General features: G+C 35.7%; 1 pseudogene; it reads right to left on the bottom strand.

Moving 5' to 3' along the window:
* Positions 1-2,669: 2,669 nt before the first annotated feature.
* The window catches only part of LOC121458313, a 111,303-nt pseudogene continuing 101,464 nt past the window's right edge, over positions 2,670-12,508 (bottom strand).

Here is a 12,508-nt window from a genome sequence, read left to right as displayed (position 1 = left end):
CACACACACACACACACACACACACACACACACACACACTGCTTTTTGACTTAGTAGAGGTTTGTACAAATCAACAAGTGACTAGAATTTTCTTTTAAAGTAAGATATTTAAATAAAAATCTTTTTTATTTAACTATATGGAGGAACATAATTCTTAGATGAACCTGTCTTCCTTTGTGTTATAGGTATTGTGGTAAATAAAGATTAAACAGCAACTCAAAACAAAGCACACTGTTATCTTCTCATTAACATACATGAAACTGTATTTACTAGAAATCTGTATATGTACTTGTGTGTTTTCATATCAGTTCATACATGAGGGTTTAAACAACACTTTAAAGGTATCAATATAAATAAAAAGTATCAATATAAAAGGCTGTGTCATCAGGAAGACTGCCCTAGACTTTAATTGACTATTTGAGCCCATTCTCCACAAAGATGCACTTCTATGCATACCATAGAGCATTTTTCACATGGTTTTAGGGATTCAAGTCATTTTCTGAATTTTTGAGGACTGAAATACAGTATATACCTCAAAAATCACTGCTTTGGAGCCCAGAAACTTACCAATCATGAGTATGACAGTTCTGGGAGCTTAGTGATAGATACCATCCTAAGGACAGGAACAATATGAATCGGTAATTTGTTTGACTTTGTAGAGCATTTTTAGGTAAAGTTACTCTTTAAAAGAAAAGCTAAAAATACCTTATCTAAGTAAATATATTTATTTAAATACTCACATCAATGTTTATGTGAAAATGCAGAGGCAGGTTCAGCTCAGTGACAAGGAGTCTTGCCTTGGAAGGTGAACTACTTGGATTTGTTTTGTTGGGGTTTCTTTTTAATTGTTATTAGCATGCATGATGCAAACATTCAAATTTTCAAAACGAGAGCTACAGATGATCAAGCAGCAGCTACTTTTTTTTATAAAAAAAATCCTCAGCAGCATTTATAGACAAGATTGCCAAGTAAAAAATGGGAACTTTGGGGTGGGGGGGGTAAGGGGAGGTAGAGAGAGAAAAGTGAAAAGGGGAGGATGGGGAGAGTTTGGGGAATGGGAGGGTTGGGATGGAAGGGTAGATATGGGAGCAGGGATGTATATATCTTAATTAGGGGAGCCATTTTAGGGTTGACAAGAGACTTGACTCTGGAGGGGCTCCCAGGAGTCCAAGGAGATGTCTACAGCTAGTTCCTTGGGCAGCTGATGAGAGGGAACCTGAATGGCCCTATCCTTTAGCCATACTGATGAATATCTTGCATATCACCATAGAACCTTCATCTGGCGATGGATGGGGATAGAGACAGAGACCCACATTGGAGCACTGGACTGAGCTCCCAAGGTCCAAATAAGGAGCAGAAGGAGGAAGAACATAAGCAAGGAAGTCAGGACCTCGAGGGTTGCGCCAACCCACTGAGACGTTGGGGCTGATCTAATCGGAGCTCACCAAGACCAGATGAACTGGGTCTGATGGAGCATGTGATCAAATCGGACTCTCTGAACGTGGCGGACAATGAGGGCTGACTGAAAAGCCAAGGACAATGGCACTGGGTTTTGATCCTACTGCATGTACTGGCTTTGTGGGAGCCTAGTCTGTTTGGATGCTCACCTTCCTAGACCTGGATGGAAGGGGGAGGACCTTAAACTTCCCACAGGGCAGGGAACCCTGACTGCTCTTTGGCCTGGAGAGGGAGGGAGAGGGAGGGAGAGGGAGAGCGTGGGGGGGATGGGAGGAGGGGAGGAGGAGGAAATTTTTAATAATAAAAATAATAAAATAAACTGATTAGCCTAGTTAAAAATTTTTCTTATTATTATTTTAAATTATTTTTGGGTGTGCATGCGTGTGTGTGTGTGTGTGTGTGTGTGTGTGTGTGTGTGTGTGGTGTGTTTGAATATTAACATTTTGGTGTGGTTTCAGAAGGAAGTCAGAGGACTCAAATCTCCTGGAGACAGAGTTACAGGAGATTGAGAGTCACATGATGCTGGGGTTCTCTGCAAGAGAGGCTTACTGGCTCTTAAATCGTGGAGACATTGCTCCAGCCTCATAAATGACATTCATTTGTTAATGGTGTGTACCTACCCCAAATAACCATACAGTGGATGAGATATAATTTAGCAATATCATGCCAATTTTGCTAACTATAAAGATTATTTATTCAATATAGGGCCTCACTGCATAGTCCATGCTGGCTTTGAACTTAAAGTAATTCTGCTGCTTTAGCATTTACATGTTGCAGGCATACATCACTATTCAGAGCTAAAAATGCCAAAAAAAAAAGAAAGAAAACCCAAACAAAAAAAAAACCCGAATATCCATGGGTAATTTCTCAACCATTTGTTCACTAGTAAACTAATACAATACTACCTTGCTTGAATTTTCTCATCCAAACTAGGAATATGTAACTTTTCTTCCAGAAATTAAAATTACTTTCTAACAAATTCATTCTCTGTTTTTATGTTTTGTTTTTTGTTTTTGATTTGGCTTCTTTTTTTATTTATTTTTATTTTGGTTTGCTTGCATTAAGGATATCTACGCCTTCAATATGCTTGCTCAAAGTTTGGCCCACATAAAATGGTTGTTTTAACCCAAACACTTCTGCAGCAAGCAAACTGACCTAATCCTTCTGGAGAAAGTAGAACAGCCAAGACAACCAATCAATACAAGAGATAATCACACACCCTGAGCATCCCAGTCTGGTGTGATTGGAGATCATCTGATAAATGGGCACACATTATTTCCAGATACCAGGGGAATCAGACCACTTCTACCTGCCACTAGTAATACAGTAATATAGTCAGCAAATATATTTCCTTCATATTCTGCTTAATCTTTAATGTTTCATCTAGCCCTTTATGGGCAGGTGTTACTCAAAGTTGTAGAGTTCCAAAATGTCTACAAACCTTTTTAATTTTTTCACCGTGACCAAGGTCAGAAGTTGAACTCATCAACACTACAACCCTGCACAGATTGACCTCCAAAACAACTCCACTCCACCTGCAAGTCACACAAAGGCCTTCCACACCTACTTATTCAAGGTCAAAGTAGAACTGTCCTTCTGCTGGCTTGAATCTCCCCACGGCCAGTGTCTGCAGGAATCAATATCAGTAACACCAGCAAGAGCAATCTTTTTGGTAGTTACATTGACACCAAATCCAATCTTTATATCAAGCATTGTACAGTTCTGGAGTAGCTGGGATTTCTCCAGTATTTCAAAAATTGCTTGTGTAACAAGACTCTTGATGTCCACAACATGTCCAACAAAACAAAATTTTGTAGCAATGAGGTGCTCTTCAAAGCACTGTGGATAATTAATAGCATCATTCTGAAAGAATATCTCCACCTCCAGTGAGTAAAATTTATACCCCTCTTTTACATCAGGGTTCATTTTGAGGAAAGATGCAGTTGCTATTCCTTGGCACACACACCCATTCAGTTGGCATCATTTCATAATAAGGTGCAATCAAAGTGGTCTCCTTACATTTCTTGCAAAAGCAGTTTGATACCAACGTCCTGTTATAGCTAAAAGATAACTGGAAATATCAGCCTTCCAGGTAGTTCTTTCTAGCTTCATTTCCTGCTATTATCTGGTCACATTAGGCAGCAAGAAGACTCTTCCTGACCTATCTAACAATTCATAGACTTCTTTGTCTTATCCACATGGAATTTTTTTCCCAATGCTCAGTGCTCAGCTGTTACCATTATCGTGGCTGGGTTGGAGGCACAGATGGCCTGGGAAAGAGCGACAATACCTGGATTTGAATCTTGATGTAGGTGGGTCTTCTGTCAATGTGTTAATTTTATTGGTTAATAAAGAAACTGCCTTGGCCTTTGATAGGCCAGCCCTTAGGTGGGTGGAGTAGACTGAACAGAATGCTGGGAAAAAGAAGGCAGTGAGGCAGACACTATAGCTCTCCTCTCCAAGATGGACGCAGGTTAAGATCCTTCCCAGTAAGCCACCACCTCGTGGTGCTACACAGATTATTAGAAATGGGTTAATCAAGATATGAGAATTAGCCAGTAAGAGGCTAGAGCTAATGGGCAAAGCAGTGTTTAAAAAGAATACAGTTTCCATGTAATTATTTTGGGTAAAGCTAGCCGGTAGTTGGGAGCTGGGAGGCAGGAAGTGACCCGCAGCTCCTTCTACAGAATCTCACATCTCAGTCAGTGAGTTCATGGAAGCATTACTGTTCTTGTCAGAAATAGGTTGTTACTTCTTCCAAGCATGGAGTAAAGTGATTGCTTAATTATACAGAAATTTTCATAAGACACTGAACACTGTACCTGGTGTCTAAAACATTAATTGCAGCCATCAACAAAGTGTAACTCTTAAGATATTGATACCATGGTTGTTCTTTTTTTAAGAAAAATTGCTTTTCAAATTAACTGCTAAATTTGTCCATTTATCAGATACAAAATGGTATTTTAAAGTGTGTCTATCAAATTATGGAATAATTAATGTCACTAATTAACACATGTCTTACTTCACATGTGCCTATGTCTGTGTGGAATCTATAGAAATTGGTCTTGAAGTAGAGAGGAGCCTGGTGATTTCTGGGATCATGGAGTTGCTGAAGACTTGAATTTATCAGTCAGGTGGAGAGAATTAAGTTCAAGAAATTCTTTTTAGAGCACACTGACAGTAAATAATGGTAATACTTTGCATCTTTGAAAAATCTGAATATTTGCTTTTGACCATATTTATTTTCAATTTTAAATGTTATTGCATCTCATTGCTCTAAAATCTCCTCTTAGAGGGAAACCATTGGGATTTGTTTGTACGTTATAGCAAGTATCACACTTGCATTAAATGAACTCCATGGGATGGATACATCCACAAAGCACTTGGTATTATAAACATATTCAAGAGCAAATTGTGGCAAGGTGAATTGGAAGTCACACACTGAAATTCTATTGCCTTACTTAAAAACAGTATACATTTTATAACAAGAAGCAAATCTAACAATTGCTCAGCCAGAAAACTGTAAGACAGTTTTCCATTTGATTCTTAGTTTAACAACTCATTACAAACTTCAGTAATGCCAAAAGTACCTGCTGGTTTTTGATTACAGCTTACCACTGTGTGACCTTGCCTTTTAAAACCACTTCCTTAATAAAAATATGTTCAATGAATTAATTTGAGTTTTGTTGTAGACTCCATATATTTAATTCACACAATATTAAAAACAATTATCATGAAGTCACGTGTTTTAGCTTATGCCAGAGAAATGACTTGACAAAAAGTAATCTATAAACTGGTTCTCTCACGTAAATAGCAAGGCCAACAATGGAAAACTTTCCCTATGGGTTTTATAAAAGGGGAACTAGCTAGTAGGATGGGATATCATGACTAACCATATCATTGTCCTTTCATGCTAGCATTTCATATTCCTAAGTCTCAGTATACTCCATTACTATACAGTGGGGTGATTTGGTTAGGTTCAGAACTCAGTTTTAATTAATTAACAGTGATTTTGGAGAATCTTGGGCCGAGCCTCATTTTCAGACTTTTCATTTGACTCTGGGGAGAAGGGAGATGAAGTGAGGGTACAATCGGTCATAGTTCACCTCTTTCTCTTCACTCCTGTGAGACAGTGTGAAGAAATAAACTATACTGTAGCTTTTTTGAAAATAAAATATTTAATAATGCTTTTAAATGTATCTTTTCATGGGATGAAAGATAAATACAATATGATGTCACTTATTAAACAGCAATGTCTTTACATATTAAAACTCAAAAATATACAAAATATCTTGGGTTTTCATCATATGGGCCTAAAGGGATTTATTTTCAGGAAAGGTTTTGCTCTGTAAATTTATTTTTTTTCTCCAGAGAAAACTGAGTAGCATGAATACAGGCTGTTGGCAGTCTTGGACCTCTGATGACCCAGGAACTTCTTGAGGACAGAGCCCAGATCTTAGATAACTGTGGGTTCTTTCATGGCGCCTGAAATAAGTGGTACATAATAATAGGAACACATTAAATTGATGAATATTACCCGGCTCATACAACATGCAATTCATTTTTTGCAGACACACACACATATCCTGCATGTATGCCTAACATCATATGAGTGCTTGTTGACCACATAGACCAGAGGCTATCAGATCCCCTGAACTGATGAATGGCTATGAGCCACTCTGAAGGTGCTATGAATCAACCCAAACCATTGGAAGAACAGTCAGTACTCAACTACTGAGCCATCTACACAGCCCCTCAGAAGTATTCTTATATAGTGGTAACTACTACCACTAATGTTTTGATTGAGCTTTCTTTTTCTTGCCTTTTAAAGTTACTAAGTTATTTTTAGGGTAAAAATTCCACTTTGAAATTTATGTTTGTTGATGTTGCGATCTAGGTTCTTGCTGGTGACTAAAGTACAGAGGACTATCACAGGGTCACCTCTCTTTGTACAGAGCACAGACTAGATTCCTCGGGAGCAAGCTTGAAGATGGCAATAGTGGGGATAGTAGATGATATTGTAATGGACACTGCTGCTCATCCTTCTTTGTTCCAGGACAGAAAAGAAACAAGTTGTCTAGAGTTGGGGCCAAGTTTCCTCCATGATATTCCCTGGGTTTCCCAATCTCCCCGGGAAAGGAACATGACTTCGTAAGCAAAAACATCTGTTGAGCAGAAACCTTTCTGGAAGCTGGTATCAATCTCAGGTGGTATTTACAGCAAGTAAGAAAATAAGTCTGAAGGGGATTGGAATCATACACCCCGCAGAGTTTACCACGCTGGATTAAGAGCCAGAACTATATCTGGTGATGCAATGATCTCTTACTGATTAGATAGGAGCTTTCATATTGATAATCAAAGTAACTTAGGTCACTATACTGTTTTTGCAGTTTTCTATCAAAATGCTTATGAACAATACATCAGAGTCATACAAAACACCAAATCATATATCCATGTAACATTTCTCAAATTCAAAGATAAGGCCACCACACAGGTCATTAATCAGTTTTCAAGATGTGGCGAAAACTGGATTATACTGATCTTCATGGAGAGATGTATGGTCATGAAGCCATAGGGACTGAGCTTCATCTCCTGATCTTAGTAGCAGACTGTCTGGTGGAAGAGGAATATATTTAATGAAATCTGTCCTTGCCCCTACTCTTACCGCAGGGTAAGCTAGCATTTTCTAGCTTGTACTAAGTTAAAGTATACATTACCAAGATCCTTATTGGTCTCTCTTATATTCATATCAACAGAGTAAACACATGCCTATATTTCTTTCTTTCAGATACTACCCATGACCAAATTGGCAGTGGTCAAAGAAATGCATTTCTTCCCAGTCAGCTTGTATGTGCAGTAAAGACTGGATACTTAGCAAACATGTAGATTACATGAGGACTTTCTTATTGGTCCTACACACACACGCGCACAATCCATGATAAATATTGCATTGAAAAATGCATCATATGGATCCACCTAAGTGCTGCAATTGGTTGCTTGGTTTCTAAAACGCCTTAAAATTTTGTAGTACAAAACCCATATAATTTGATATTTACAAAGAAAATTTTTGCAGGAAAAATACACTGATTATTGCTGTTTGTACTAAAAATCAAAATGTTTATGAGTTTCATGAAATGTGTACCAATCAAATCATACTTATTGCCCTACATTCTAATTTACATTTCCTCTATTTGAGATACTACTGACTGTATAAATGTAATACTGAGTCAATCACCAGCATTTTTAGTTTTCAACTAAGTTGTCATTTGTTTACATATATGAAATTACACACAGAGACAACGCGTTTCCAGTTTTTCAATTCAAATCAGAGTATTTAGGTAACAGTGCCACCTATTGCTATAAAGTTAAAGTATCGCAGTTGTTAGCACTTCCTTAATATTTGATCCAAATCTTTTATTTTCTGATTGCATTTGTTATTCGAAGTTCATATACTGACTAATATGTAATTTTAGATATAAATTTTAGATATATATTTGAAAATTTAAATATATAATGTTTCTAGAAGCAATATGAAAATAAAATAATTTAGGCTTACATTTTAATTTGTCTTTAAAAGCTTACATTACAGTAGAGTATGACGAAAATTAGAACTAATATGTATTTCGCATCATCTAACATTAATAAATAGAATATAATTTCATCTGTGGTAAATTATATACTAATGCATTTCAGAAGATCATTGAAATATACAAACCTAATTGTTTTTGCTGTGATAAAAACTGTAATTTTATAAGTTCTTCAATTTGCATTTGCATAAAATATTTACATTACAACATGATATATATTTTATTTCTCTCTTATTTTATGATAAGTATACAAAGACAACTGAAAGCATATGCTCATATAAATTGATACCACACATGTTCACATACATTAATATCAATGCCTCTTTGAAGAAAAATGCTAATTTGACTTTTCTACTACAGCCGCCTGTTTACATACATGAACAAAATGTATATTTAATTAACTAATTTCTGAGTATCTATAACTTTCAAATTTATAGTTTTATAATGTGCTACTCTAATGATTTTTACTACTCATTAAAAATTGTGTATGGTTTCATATGGTTATCTACAAATACTAAGAAAAGTTCTTGTGATCTCTAGCACAGAAGACTCCAATGAAGTTAAATAAAAGTAAAGCAGAATCAGCTTTATCTTTCCCCAAAGGACCATGGCATAAAGTGGTAATTATATTTTTGGAATTTAAAGATGCAGTAGATGAGGAAAAAGAATGATTGAGTTTTTAAAATACATGATACTCTCCATCTAATAATTATGATAGTATCGTCAATCTTGTACTCATTAATCTTATGCAAATTTTTATGTGTTTTGAAATCATAATTTCCCTTCAGCTTGTATAGAATCTTTGTAATTTAAATGTGAAAATTATTTAAATCTATCAATTACATCTTTCATCTTGCATGAAATCCCATTGAACTGTTTGTTGGTTGTATGATTACATAAGATGCAATAATGTTTTTAGATCACCTGAACTTTTGCTATATAATTCAAAGTATTTGAAAGGTCCCATAATATCTAAATAAATGTCTGAAGAATTGGAGTGTAACAACACTGTGTGGCCTGTTTACTACACAGCTGTTCATGTAAAGATACCCAGCATTTGTGAAAGAGGGGCAATTATGTTGCTAGCAGAATCCAGAATAAATCGTTTTATCTGATTTATCAAATGATTAGCACAGTGAAGGGAATATAATTAAGCATCTTATATTTTGAGAATTCTATATGTAGGACCATCTTGGAACAGAATTCCTTCTTAACAGTGATTTACTAGACAAGTTCAAGAATAAATGCATTTACCAATTTTCCTTTTAAAAAAAATCAAAGATATTTTTGTTCTGTTCTCTTGTATATGGCGATGCTTACTTAACTCAAATGAATATTTAAAGACAATTCCATTCAAGTATAGATTGTTTTCACAAATAGGCTAACTGAAATACACAAGACAATATGTATTTCAGAAGAAAGAAAGAAAAATGCAGAAGGGCTGATTGTTGATTCATGTGATACAAAAAGAGGATATTTAAATTGTCAATGGGTACCACTAGCACTTAGAAATTCCTTATCTTTTGAAGGATTCATTACTAGCTTTCAACAGAAATATGGGAATAAAAGAAAATGAATGAGCAAAGGAAATTGGGGAAAATTGAACATTTTTTGGATTTCAAACCCAAGTTTATATAATTTATATAAGCACATGAAAAATGCTACTACATTAAAAAAACATGCCTTACTACCAATAAAAATCCAGAATACAAATGATATACATACTAATATACTAGGGTGTATTAATATACTAGGGTATATTAGTATGCTTAAAATAAAAATAAAATAGGTTATATTATGTGTATAAGCTTAACTTTGCTTTGCAATTAAAGTTCAAGCATTTGATTGATTTTGCACATTGGAATTAGAAGTTATTTTATATGAAGATCTTAATGTACATTTTGAGGTTCTATTCAGTCCCTCTAATTAATATTGTCATTGATATATAATTTAATGTGAGATGAGAGAGAGTTAGACACCTGGATCAAATGTTTAATTATTTGTCTTGCCTTCTCACAGAATTTATGGAGAATGCAGACTGCATCTTCTATAGAGAGAATAAGGTGGTTATACCCCAATCGCTAACACCATCACTGCTTTTATATCTTGGTTTTGACTCAATCATTGATTTAAATGAGCATCACAAAACCAATGGAGCTTCAGTCTCCACATTTCCTTCCCATCATGATCATTTTCAATTTATTTTTTCGTGCATGTCATCATTTTAATGTAAATCTTTCTCTTTCTTTTTCAATGAAATGAAATGATTAAGTAATTCTCTCTTTTGCATGATTAAAGATGACGGATAAGCTTGGGTAGGTGGATAAAAATCAAGACTCCTAGCAGAGTCTGCACACATCACATGTCAGAATCCTTCCAGCCTGCTCACTGTTAATGACATGAAAAAATTAGCATGTCTGTGGCTAGCCTAGAAAGAGTCAAAAGATAAGGACCCTATATTCCTCTTTAGCTCAAATTTAAATAGCTTTCAATTTTTTGCTATAATTAATCTCTAGTATAAGAGATATTAATATAAGTTTTTTCAATGATGTGATTTTGTTAGAAACTAAAAGATCAGCAAGCAGCAAGCACTTAGTTATTGTTTTTTAAGTAAAAAAGAATAATTAAACAGAAAATAGAAAAAAACACTAGGCAAATCCACAGGACAAATCACTTCATGCATTGGTTGTTCTGGCCCTTCTGCTTCAGTAATTTTCTCATCATGATTGAAGAAATTACATGAAAAATATATAATTTCATTTAGGATTTTATGTTTCATTACTCTTTTTCTTTACCATACATTATCCCTTTCATGGGTCACTGAGATCTGTGTGTCACAATGAAATTATCACAAGGAAGTAATGCTATGCCTTCACTGTTTCCAGATATGGATTCTGAAATGATACCAAAAACCTGGACTTGACCCTAGAACTCAGAAGCCTCTTGACTGATTTAGGATATTTTTCTTAAAACCACCGTTAAAAGCCACGTCTATTGTGAACACTCTCAAGCTCTCACTCGTAGCCGCCTCAGTCAGCTAATTTATCAAAGAAAGCCACACTTATTTATTATTTTTTTTTTGGCAGAGGTAATTCTCTGATAACAAGAGAACACACCTGTCTTAGATAATTTGCCAACTAGGACCACTCAGCATTTCCTGACCCAAGTTTTGCAGACATCTGTATTATGGAGACATTGAATGCTTTTCTTCCCTGTCTTTCGTTCTTTCTTTCTACAGAAGAAATTGCTATTCTTTGATATTTTTTCCTTCCCCTGAGTATGTTCTGGATGGCAAAATTTGGGCTACACAATGCTAATTTCTAACCTAACACCATGACAGCAATCACAGCCGTCACTAGATGGAATAAAGAGAGCAATCTAACATCCAGGGCTATGAGTTTCTCATCAGTGGCTGGCAGACTGCCGTGAAGGCTTACAGTAATCCCATTGGACAGCCCTGGTTGATGAAGCCTGGGAACAGGCTGCAGAATCTGGGGAGTTCACAATTGCAAGCATTTGTCCACAATTTAAAGCTATATGCGAAGTGGGGAGTATTCATCTGAACAACAAGCTGTAATTTTACCGGAGTAACATTTACACAGTTTTTAACCCATTAACGCCTCCTTCCCTCACACAAGCGATCGCCCTTGTTCATAAAATACCTTTCTCAGAAGCAACACGCAAACCCCTAGCTCAGGCTTATCTGTTAAGCTATGAAAACCTGCCAGGAGAATAAAAGCTTTTTGTTTGGAAACAGCATCGGTGAATGACATTTCTAAATCTCAAAGTTGGCAGTTTTTGATAGTTTCCTTGTATGCCGTGCTTTTAGTACTTGGAATTCATTTTTAGCATATCACAAGCATATCTAGGCTGGTATTTAACTTTTTTTTTATTTTCACATTGCTGAGTCTGACCATCTATTGCTTCAGCCTGTGATATTAGCAGAGTGTAATGAGTGAGGCCACTACAATTCTCTGGCTCAGACAGAATAGCTTGTGCCTTCCGTGCTGTTGTGCAGAAGCACTGTGGACCTGGCTTCATGCCTGACATGCTACTTTTGGCATTTCAGAAATGGAGCATCATTTCAAGAAAAGGAAACAATGTGTTTTATATGCCAAAAGTCCATAATTATTGTGATTACCTGCATAAAACAGTGGTGAAATTACCTGTGTGTTTCTGAATGAAAAGATTTGCCTTCATCCCAGGTTCAGAATTAAAAAAATTAGAGCCACTTTTCTTTATATAAATTGCACATTTGCTTCTTGCTTCTTTCAGATTAAGTTAGCTTTTTCCCCCCCTCTTGCAAACTACTATCTCAAACATATACCTTTTACTCTGGCTTTAAAAAAAATAATGTTTCTATTCATTCAGTAGCAGCTATTTCTGCTACCATTGTTCTTTATCTCCATCTTATTCTTTCCATTTAAAATTAAAAAAAAAAACAATCATTGATGGAAACCTAA

This window comes from Microtus oregoni, unplaced genomic scaffold (genome assembly GCF_018167655.1).
Source record: "Microtus oregoni isolate MIOR12 unplaced genomic scaffold, Mior012 000017F_ref0000208, whole genome shotgun sequence".
NCBI lineage: Eukaryota > Metazoa > Chordata > Mammalia > Rodentia > Cricetidae > Microtus > Microtus oregoni.
Note: the sequence above shows the minus strand (reverse complement) of the source record. Positions and strands in the feature narration are given on the sequence as shown.